This window comes from Natator depressus, chromosome 6 (genome assembly GCF_965152275.1).
Source record: "Natator depressus isolate rNatDep1 chromosome 6, rNatDep2.hap1, whole genome shotgun sequence".
Taxonomy (NCBI): domain Eukaryota; kingdom Metazoa; phylum Chordata; order Testudines; family Cheloniidae; genus Natator; species Natator depressus.
The window spans coordinates 11,369,419-11,381,143 of NC_134239.1; the positions used below are offsets into that span (position 1 = coordinate 11,369,419).

Below are 11,725 nucleotides of genomic sequence, written 5' to 3' on the forward strand. Positions count from 1 at the left end.
CCTCCCGCCCGCTCCCCGCCCGGCCCCAGCGCCTGCGCCGCCAGCTCCAGCAGCCGGGGGAGGCCCCAGCGCAGCGACCCTCCGGCCCAGCCCCCCGCCGGACGCCTGGGTCCCGAGTCCGGCCGCTGGGGGCGCTCGCGACACGTGTTCCCCGGGCGGCAGGAGCCCGTAACGGGGCAGCCCGGTCCCCGCCCCTGGGCTGTGCGCGGGGCCCCGCTGTGCCGTGCGGAGCTGGGAGCCCGGAGCCCGGACTCCTGGGTTCTCTCCCGGCTCTGGGAGGGGAGCGGGGACTAGTGGGTACAAGAGGGCCTCGGCCAGGCTGTGCAGCGTGGGAGTGTCACAGTAACACACGGGTCGGGCTGTGGTTGCTGCTTGGCTGCGTGAGGTTGGTGTGTGCATTTGAAGAGATCAACCCCCAGGCTGTGTGTGGGTCTGAGGGGTACAGGAAGGCTGTGTAACGTGAGTTTTTTATAGATCACAATGTGACTGTGGAGTGTGTGTATGTCACAGTAAGACAAGGCTCTGGATGTGTGCTGTGTTTGTTGCTAGGCTGTGTGATGTTGGTGTGTGTGTTACTTATAGGGGATCACAGCCTGTGGTGTGATCCCCTGTAATGTGTGTGTTAAACGACAACTGTGTGTGAGTTAGAGGAGGGTGGTGTGTTTATGAGCGTTACAGGAGCTCACACGTGGCTGTAGTGTGTATGTGTGTTTCAGGAGTTCACACCCATATCACTGCCCAGTGCCATGGGGAGGGCAGGTGCCCCATACAGATGGCGTGTTCTGGCCTCGGTGTTGGCGCTGAAGCAGCTGCCCCTGCCCCCCGCTCATTGTGCCGGGCCCTGCACACCTCAGGTGCCACCCCCGCCGGTGACAACATCAAGGGCCCACGGGACGCCAAGCACAACCCGCTCTTCCAGAAGCTTGTCATGCTCCTGCACTTTGCCCACAAAGGTATGGGGAGGAAGGGATGGATCCTGTGTCTGTGTGACACAACCCCAGCCAGAGGGAGTGCTGCAGAGCCCTGCCAGCTTCCCAGATAACAGCTAACGATGGCTGAAGAGGTGAAGGGCCCTGGAACAGGTAGTTTGGGGCAGGGAGGATCACCAGGGGCCTCAAGACTCCGGGGTCCCATCTCCGCTCTGCAAGGGGATGGTGGGTTATAGCAGAGGGCTCAGTGTCAGGACACCTTGATTCTATCCCAGGCTCTGGGAGGGGAGTGGATCGTGGTGGGTTGAAGCAGAGGGGGCTCACAGTCAGGATTGCCCTCGAGTGGGGTCCCAGCTGTATCTCCCTTGTGACACTCCATCTCTGCATTGCAGCAGGGGGACCCAACCCTGATTTCAACACCAACCTGCAAATATCACTGAGCAATGCCAGAGCATGGTCTTGACGAAAGCATCCGCTGAGGTGGCCATCAAGGGAAGGTTCGTAGCTGCGTCCTGTCAGCCGGGCTCATGGGCTGCAGCCTTTTTGAATTCTCTGGGTCAGCCCCGACCTTGCCAAGGTGTTACAGGTGTCACCCTGGATGCGGCAGGTACGTGGATGGGATGGATGAGGATGAGCTGTCTTTCAGGATTTGCTGACTCGTGATCTGAGGACCGTGCTAACGCCACTGCGATCGGCTGCCTCTGTGACGGACAGCATTGTGGTGACGTCACGCAGTTCCTTTTAACGGTTCTGTGACGGGAAGACCTGAGGTAAACTGTCAGTTACAGAACCAGTTCAGAGTGGACTGTTAGCTGCCCTTTCCTGCCAAAGTTCAAAAAGGGTGCAAAACCACCACCCCCCAGCTGAAACAAGATGGAGTCTTGTTGCTTGTGGCAAAGAGATGCCGTATTAAATGTCTGACTCCATACTGGATAATCACCATTTTAGTGATTATGAGGGGATAACATTATAAAACCTCATTAAAAACACTATAAAATTACAAGATACAAATATATTCAAACTCTTAACAGGGGGCGTTCGCAGCCTTGAATGAAGGAGAGAGGCTGGGTTTGTAGTTATGGTGCTGGGCTGGACTACAGGACTCGTGGTTTCTATTCCTAGTTCTGCCACTTGGTCCCTCTCTGACCTTGAGCAAATCACTGAGGTCAATGGTTCTCAACCAGGGGTACAGATACCCCTGGGGGTATGCTGAGGGGGTACACCAGGCAGTACACCATCTCATCTAGAGAGTGGCCTAGTTTTACAACAGGATACAAAAAGCACTCGCAAAGTCAGTACAAACTAAACTTTCATACTGACAATGACTTGTTTATACCACTCTATATACTATACACTGAAATATAAGTACAATATTTATATTGCAGTTGATTCATAATTATATGATAAAAATGACGAAGTAAGCATTTTGTCAGTACTAGTGTGCTGGGAGACTTTTGTATTTTTATGTCTGATGTCGTAAGCAAGTGGTTTTTAAGTGAGGTGAAACTTTGGCATACGCAAAAGAAATCACACTGCTGAAAGGGGTACAGTAGTCCGGAAAGGTTGAGAGCCACTGGCTATTCCCTGTGACTTAAGTCAGACTGGATCAGAGCAGAGGCCTCATTTGTTTGGTCAGTAATCTAATCTAACATAGGTTTCAGAGTAAGAGCCGTGTTAGTCTGTATTCGCAAAAAGAAAAGGAGTACTTGTGGCACCTTAGAGACTAACCAATTTATTTGAGCGTAAGCTTTCGTGAGCTACAGCTCACTTCATTGGATGCATACTGTGGAAAGTGTAGAAGATCTTTTTATACACACAAAGCATGAAAAAATACCTTCCCCCCACCCCACTCTCCTGCTGGTAATAGCTTATCTAAAGTGATCACTCTCCTTACAATGTGTATGATAATCAAGGTGGGCCATTTCCAGCACAAATCCAGGGTTTAACAAGAACGTCTGGAGGGGGTGCGGGAGTAGGAAAAAACAAGGGGAAATAGGTTACCTTGCATAATGACTTAGCCACTCCCAGTCTCTATTCAAGCCTAAGTTAATTGTATCCAATTTGCAAATGAATTCCAAATCAGCAGTACCGGAAACCTACTGACCGCTATTCCTACCTACATGCCTCCAGCATGATAATCAAGGTGGGCCATTTCCAGCACAAATCCAGGGTTTAACAAGAACGTCTGAGGGGGGGGGGGGGGGTAGGAAAAAACAAGGGGAAATAGGCTTGAATAGAGACTCGGAGTGGCTAAGTCATTATGCAAGGTAACCTAAGTTAATTGTATCCAATTTGTAAATGAATTCCAATTCAGCAGTCTCTCGCTGGAGTCTGGTTTTGAAGTTTTTCTGTTGTAATATCGCAACTTTCATGTCTGTAATCGCGTGACCAGAGAGATTGAAGTGGTCTCCGACTGGTTTATGAATGTTATAATTCTTGACATCTGATTTGTGTCCATTTATTCTTTTACGTAGAGACTGTCCAGTTTGACCAATGTACATGGCAGAGGGGCGTTGCTGGCACATGATGGCATATATCACATTGGTGGATGTTCAGGTGAACGAGCCTCTGATAGTGTGGCTGATGTGATTAGGCCCTGTGATGGTGTCCCCTGAATAGATATGTGGGCACAGTTGGCAACGGGCTTTGTTGCAAGGATAGGTTCCTGGGTTAGTGGTTCTGTTGTGTGGTATGTGGTTGCTGGTGAGTATTCGCTTCAGGTTGGGGGGCTGTCTGTAGGCAAGGACTGGCCTGTCTCCCAAGATTTGTGAGAGTGTTGGGTCATCCTTCAGGATAGGTTGTAGATCCTTGATAATGCGTTGAAGGGGTTTTAGTTGGGGGCTGAAGGTGACGGCTAGTAGCGTTCTGTTATTTTCTTTGTTAGGCCTGTCCTGTAGTAGGTGACTTCTGGGAACTCTTCTGGCTCTATCAATCTGTTTCTTCACTTCCGCAGGTGGGTATTGTAGTTGTAAGAATGCTTGATAGAGATCTTGTAGGTGTTTGTCTCTGTCTGAGAGGTTGGAGCAAATGCGGTTGTATCGCAGAGCTTGGCTGTAGACAATGGATCGTGTGGTGTGGTCAGGGTGAAAGCTGGAGGCATGTAGGTAGGAATAGCGGTCAGTAGGTTTCCGGTATAGGGTGGTGTTTATGTGACCATCGTTTATTAGCACTGTAGTGTCCAGGAAGTGGATCTCTTGTGTGGACTGGACCAGGCTGAGGTTGATGGTGGGATGGAAATTGTTGAAATCATGGTGGAATTCCTCAAGGGCTTCTTTTCCATGGGTCCAGATAGAGACTGGGAGTGGCTAAGTCATTATACAAGGTAACCTATTTCCCCTTGTTTTTTCCTACCCCCCTGCCCCCCAGACGTTCTTGTTACACCCTGGATTTGTGCTGGAAATGGCCCACCTTGATTATCATACACATTGTAAGGAGAGTGGTCACTTTAGATAAGCTATTACCAGCAGGAGAGTGGGGTGGGGGGAGTATTTTTTCATGCTTTGTGTGTATAAAAAGATCTTCTACACTTTCCGCAGTATGCATCCGATGAAGTGAGCTGTAGCTCATGAAAGCTTATGCTCAAATAAATTGGTTAGTCTCTAAGGTGCCACAAGTACTCCTTGTCTTTTTAATCTAACATAGTTCAAGTAGGCACTAGACAGCATTTTATTTTTATTATTCTTGTAACCATTTCTGACTGTTATGCCTCATTGCTGTACTCACTTAAAATCTCTCTTTGTCATTAATAAACTTCATTCATGGTTTCATCAATTCTGAAGCACTTAAAGAAGAGGAAAGTGATCAGGACCAGTCAGCATGGATTCACCAAGGGCAAGTTATGCCTGACTAACCTAATTGCCTTCTGTGACAAGATAACTGGCTCTGTGGATCGGGGAAAGCAGTGGACATGTTATTCCTTGACTTTAGCAAAGCTTTTGATACAGTCTCCCACAGTATTCTTGCCAGCAAGTTAAAGAAGTATGGGCTGGATGAATGGACTATAAGGTGGCTAGAAAGCTGACTAGATTGTCAGGCTCAACGGATAGTGATCAATGGCTCCATGTCTAGTTGGCAGCCGATATCGAGCGGCGTGCCCCAAGGGTCGGTCCTGGGGCCGGTTTTGTTCAATATCTTCATTAATGATCTGGAGGAGGGCGTGGATTGCACCCTCAGCAAGTTTGCAGATGACACTAAACTGGGAGGGGTGGTGGATACCCTGGAGGGTAGGGATGGGATACAGAGGGCCCTAGACAAATTAGAGGATTGGGCCAAAAGAAATCTGATGAGGTTCAACAAGGATAAGTGCAGAGTCCTGCACTTAGGATGGAAGAATCCCATGTGCTGCTACAGACGAGGGACCGAATAGTTAGGCAGCAGTTCTGCAGAAAAGGACCTAGGGGTTACAATGGACGAGACGCTGGATACGAGTCAACAGTGTGCCCTTGTTGCTAAGAAGGCTAACGGCATTTGGGGTTGTATAAATAGGGGCATTTCCAGCAGATCGAGGGACGTGATCATTCCCCTCTATTCGGCATTGGTGAGGTCTCATCTGGAGTACTTTGTCCAGTTTTGGGCCCCGCACCGCAAGAAGGATGTGGATAAATTGGAAAGAGTCCAGCGGAGGGCAACAAAAATGATTAGGGGGCTGGAGGAGAGGCTGAGGGAACTGGGATTGTTTAGTCTACAGAAGAGAAGAATGAGTCGGGATTTGATAGCTGCTTTTAACTAGCTGAAAGGGGGTTCCAAAGAGGATGGATCTAGACTATTCTCAGTGGTAGCAGATGAGAGTACAAGGAGTAACGGTCTCAAGTTGTAGAGCGGGAGGTTAGGTTGGATATTAGGAAAAACTTTTTCACTAGGAGGGTGATGAAGCACTAGAATGGGTTACCTAGGGAGGTGGTGGGATCTCCTTCCTTAGAGGTTTTTAAGGTCAGGCTTGACAAAGTCGTGGCTGGCATGAGTTAGTTGGGGATTGGTCCTGCTTTGAGCAGAAGGTTGGACTAGATGACCTCCTGAGGTCTCTTCCAACCCTGATATTCTATAATTCTATGGATGGACTCCTAGGAAAACCAATAGGTCTTTTAAGATTCTAATGTTCCCCCCCTGACTTCCAAGCCAGCTGTCCCCCCACATCATGGAGACCTGGGTCCCCACACACCCCGCCCTGTGAGCGGGCTGCATAGGGCCCCAGAATAGCTAGGGACGGCCCTGCCAGTCGCCTCTGCGCCTCACACATTTTAGTCGCCCAGAGGATGTTAACTCACATACGAAGCAGTTAGCTTAACACAACCATGTTGTCAGTTTATTATCCAGTATGTAAATATGGTTCATTAACCAATATGTAAATATGCAAAATGATTTTTTTCTACATATCCATTGGAGCTGGCATGGAGGTGACTTCTCTAGCTCAGCTTCACCGTTGCAGTGACTGGTTCTAGAGACGGAGAGGGAGTTCATTCAAGTTTTTTACTCAAGGTGCTGTGACAGCCAGACACCTGTTCTCTGCATGGATTTCTCAGTGGTTGCCCAAGACCGGACTAGAACAGACAGAGTTAATAGGGTGCTTGTCAGCAACCAACTCAAGTTATTACCGAGCAGGTGGTGTTCTCCCTGATGCTGGTCCACTCACATCTCCTTCATGCAGACATTTTGACTTGAGGAAGCGACGTACTGAACAACATGGGACATTTTATACCATTTCTGTTAAATGGCGCTGCCGCTTAAATGGTTAACCCTTTAAATGACATATTTTACTTGTTTAAACGGTTAACTTTTAAAACAGTATTTACATCCCTAGCAGAAATTTCCATCTAGAAGTTCGAACAATCTCTATGGAAAGTCTCTTTCCACTCCTGGATGGCTCCGTCCTTGGAGAGTAGTTCATCCCAGAGACATATACAGGGATTTGACTCATTTGCGTAGTCTGTGGGCATGGCTAACAGGAGAGAACAGTTGAGGAAAGAACACAAACAGCTCTACGCACCTCTGTGCCAGGGCTTGATTTTGCCATACCCGTCAATGATTACATGTGTTATGTCACTTCACATGTGATACTCACGGAGGAATTCTGCACCACTGCGCAAGCACAAAATTCATGTGCTCCACATATTATTTTTCACTCCAAAATAATTGATTTTATTCTGCAATTACACCTTTTTCCTACTAGGGACTCCTGTGGCACCAGAAGAGAGGGCAGCTGGCTTACAGCTGGAGCAGCCAGCCCCTGAGGGGGAGGGGGTGAGAGGATCCTTCACAGTGGGGTCAGGTGTGGAGGCAAGGAGTATGGGGGAGATGGACAGAATGGAGCATACAGGGCTCCTGGGGTCTCGCTGGAGCTAGTGAGGTAACAGTGATCCAGGGGTGGAATGCAAGTGGGGATGCAGGGACACATAGGAGTGGAAGGGGGGGCAGGGACACACAAGGATGGGGGGATGCAGGGACACATGGGGAGAGAGGGCAGATGTGCCTTACTCAATGGGAGAGGCCAAGGGTGAGCCAGGGTTCCATACGGGAGGCTTCGCAACTCTCTATCAATCACTCTTCCCCCTCCCCCCAAATCCCCCTCTTCCATACTTCTCCCACCCACACCCAACAACTCTCAAAGTTCACTCCAGGCTCCTTCCCAGTAATTACTTCCCTCTCCCTCCGCTCCTTCATTACCCCTGGCTCTCCCAAGTCTTTGCACTGCTTCTGAGGGGTGCGGGAAATACATTTCTATATTGTAGTTTTCATGAATTATTACTCAAAGTTCTCTGTTAAAAGGTCTAGTAACAAATCTCTTTGTGAAAAATCACTTTCTCAATCTTTTTTTGTTTGTATTGTTTCGAACATAGATGCTGATAGGTGGCTTGAAATAAATTATCAAAATAATTGAAACTACTGTGATTATTGTGAGGGGTTGGTATCACAGAACCCCCTTTGGGGCTGCCACCTGATGTGCCAAGACTACTTCTGCCCCTGCTTTCTCCGCCAGCTTAGGATGTCAGCATCCTGTCTTACTGAGCCAGACACGCCAGTCTGCGCCAGCACAGACCCAGGGCCTGAAATACGTGCCTCAAAGCTGCAGGCTTAAATGAAAGCCAGTTGAGAAGTGTTCCTGCCTTTGACACTCAGATACCCAACTCCCAATGGGGTCCAAACCCTAAATAAATCCGTTTTACCTTGTATAAAGCTTAAACAGGGAAAACTCATAGATTGTTCGCCCTCTATAACACTGATAGAGAGATATGCACAGCTGTTTGCCTCCCGGTACTAAGATGACTCCAGGTTAATTAAGAAGTAAAAAGTGATTTTAATAAGTACAGAAAGTAGGATTTAAGTGGTTCCAAGTAGTAACCAACAGAACAAAGTGAATTACCAAATAAAATAAAACAAAACATGCAAATCTATTTCTAATACAGTGATAAAAACTGAATACAGATAAAAACCTTGCCAGTAAGCTTCCTTGTACAGACTAGACTCCTTCTAGCATGCGTCTAGCAGTCACTCACACCCCCTATAGTTATTGTCCCTTGTTCCAGTTTCTTTCAGGTATCCTTGGGGGTGGAGAGGCTATCCCTTAAGCCAGCTGAAGACAAAATGGAGGGGTCTCCCAGAGGTTTAAATAGACTTTCTCCTGTGGGTGGACACCTCTCCTTCCCCCATCATAGAATCATAGAATATCAGGGTTGGAAGGGACCTCAGGAGGTCATCTAGTCCAACCCTCTGCTCAAAGCAGGACCGATGTAGAATCCAGTTGCAAAATGGAGTTTTGGAGTCACATGTCCCTGCAAGATTGAGTTCCTTACCAGCCAAGCCACATTCCTGGGAAAGCTCAGATGTGGATTGGTGTCTCCAAGTTCATTGTTGGCTTAATTGGTTCTTGATTGAGCACTTACTGAGAATAGTCTTTGCTTAGGCAGCTGACCAACTGCTTCACTGAGGCTATTTAAAATTAACCAAGTACATAGCCAGTATTCATAACTTTGAACACAAAAATGACACATGCATACAAATAGGATGAATATATTCAGTAGATCAAAACCTTTACAGAGATATGTTACATGGCATATGTAGCATAAAACATATTCCACTTATGTCATAAATCATTTATAATCATATCCCCTTAAAGCCTCATGGGGTGCACCCATCACAACCACATAGTTGCTGCAGTCCAAATTGATCCCACAGCTGCCGCTAGGTTTTTACCATTCTGCTTTTCATACTCGGTTTATAGGTGCAACGAATCCTGCCAAGAATGCACACTTCTCTGAAGCTCCATCATGGAACCCCAGGGATTGTATCCCACCTTGGTGAGAGCCCTCTCCAGCCGAGAGAGGTCCTCACCTCCCCTTGGAAAGAGGCAGAAGGGTCCCGTCCCTCTTTGCTGCCTCCCCCATGGCTCTGGTATTGGGGTTACTAGCCTCCCGTGATGCCAGCTGACCAGGCAGCTGGACTACCGTGTCCGTGCTTCCTAATGCCCGTACGTCTGGTCTAGAACCCACCACGGATGCCAGCGCCCATGACTGCGGGACTCCCAAGTCTGCAGCTGCACCCTTCTGTTTCCTGAATATGTTGTTACACTCCTGCACAGTCTATTAGTACAGTATGCTGAGGGGGTACACCAGGGGTACACCATCTCCTCTAGATAGTGGTCTAGTTTTACAACAGGCTACATAAAAAGCACTTGCAAAGTCAGTACAAACTAAACTTTCATACTGACAATGACTAGTTTATACCGCTCTATAATACACTGAAATATAAGTACAATATATATACTGAAGTTGATTTATTTTATCATTATGTGGTAAAAATGAGAAAATAAGCATTGTTAGGATAAAGATATTCAGGCCTGTCTGCAAAGGCCTGTACTTTAAGAATTTAGGTGTATTCTTATCACTTGGCTAGTTCTAGAGGTATAAAAGAAAGAATCAAAATCACTGTCTGCTGGTGTAAGGGCCTTCTCTTACTGTGACAGTCTGAGGCCCTGTGCTTAGGCTAAGGCCTTTGGCTAAGCAGCAGAGGCAGCCATAAGCTGGGAAGTGAACAGTCACATCCTCACATTCCAAACCAGTCACATTGAAAGAAGGTGCTATTGGGCTGTTAGGCACTATCAGGACAGGATTGTATTCCTATCACCTCCAGAGAAAGGGAAGTGCCTAGAAAATGTAAAAGGAAACTTAGTTTGATAGCATCCTGTCCGGCAAGAACTCACTTATCAATAGCTGGGATGTGAAATCCTCACTTCTGTATTGTTTTGTCATTATAGTTCCTACTTTGCTATTGTTTGTCTGTATAATCTCTGTCTGGTTCTGTGATTGTTCCTGTCTGCTGTATAATTAATTTTGCTGGGTGTAAACTAATTAAGGTGGTGGGATATAATTGGTTACATAATCATGTTACAATATGTTAGGATTGGTGAGTTAAATTTCAGGAAAATGATTGGTTAAGGTATAGCTAAGCAGAACTCAAGTTTTACTATATAATCTGTAGTCAGTGAGGAAGTGAGTGAGTGGGTGGGTGTGGGTGATGGGAACAGGGAATGGGGGTAAGGAAATTGGAATCATGTTTGGCTAAGGGCAGGAATGGGAACAAGGACACAGGTGTAAGGCTCTGTGGTGTCAGAGCTGGGAAGGAGGATACTAAGGAAGGAAACTGGAATCATGCTTGCTGGAAGTTCACCCCAATAAACATCGAATTGTTTGCACCTTTGGACTTCGGGTATTGTTGCTCTCTGTTCATGCGAGAAGGACCAGGGAAGTAAGTGGGTGAAGGAATAAGCCCCCTAACAAGCATTTTTTCAGTACTAGTGTGATGGGACACTTTTGTATTTTTATGTCTGATTTTCTAAGCGTATCGTTTTAAAGTGAGGTAAAACTTGGGCATATTAACGTTTTTAAGTGAGGTGAAACTTGTGCTATTAACGTTACACAGTTTAAGAGGGTCACTTTCTAGTGACAAATCAGACTGCTGAAAGGGGTACAGTAGTCTGGAAAGGTTGAGAACCACTGATGGGTCATTACCTGTCAAGCAGCCATTCTTTGGCAAGAAAAGGAGGGCAGGGACAAATAGATCTTCATTTTAGCAAAGAAATACCATGAAGTCTCCTTCCTTAACCAGTCCACCTGTCTCTTGGTCTTACCTGCAAATGCTTTCCAAAGAGGAACAGAAAGTATAAAAAGGAGGGGCAAACACCCCAAGACACCACTCTTCCCTCCCCCTGCCCATCTCATTCTCTGCATCTGAGAAGACAAAGGAAACAGCGATTGGACTCTAGAGGAGGGGTCCTGACCTAAATTGATTGGTCAGTAATCTAATCTAATATAGCTCAAGTAGGCACAAGACAGTGTTTTATTTTTATTATTCTTGTAACCATTTCTGACTGTTATGCCTCATTGCTTGTACTCACTTAAAATCTCTCTTTGTCGTTAATAAACTTGATTCATGGTTTCATCTAACCCAGTGTGTTTAAATAAAGTGTCAGAGTAACTTTGTTTATGGAAATAAGCTGGTGTATGTTATTCCCTTTAAAGGAATAACAAGTTTAGCGTTTCTCGACTGCCTGGGAAAGGGTTGGACATGACAGAACATACATTTCTGAGGGAAAATCTGGGATTGGGGGTGTGTTGGGGTCACATTGTGATAATCCAGGCTGGTGAGAACAGTGGTGGTGTGGCTGGCTGACTGCAGAAGGAAGCTTGAGCAAATCTGGGGGTGGGGGGAGCCCGCAGGAAGCTGGACGGGCCAGGGGTAATGTGGGGATGGCTGGGGAGCCTGGGGGAGGCATCGTGGGCCAGAATGGATAGCTGGGGAGATGG

The 11,725-nt window shown here is 47.1% G+C and overlaps 1 long non-coding RNA gene across 3 annotated transcripts; it reads left to right on the forward strand.

The window, feature by feature from the left end:
- The first annotated feature begins 174 nt into the window (after positions 1–174).
- LOC141988631 (uncharacterized) lies at positions 175–11,502 on the forward strand. Of its 3 annotated transcripts, XR_012639798.1 has the most exons (4): positions 175–953; positions 1,322–1,536; positions 4,709–4,760; positions 9,145–11,501. It is a non-coding gene; the product is annotated as an uncharacterized LOC141988631 (long non-coding RNA). The 3 variants fall into 3 exon arrangements; XR_012639797.1 differs by lacking the exon at positions 4,709–4,760 and having other exon boundaries at positions 1,322–1,699; positions 9,145–11,502; XR_012639796.1 differs by lacking the exon at positions 9,145–11,501 and having other exon boundaries at positions 4,709–7,220.
- The last annotated feature ends 223 nt before the right edge of the window (positions 11,503–11,725 follow it).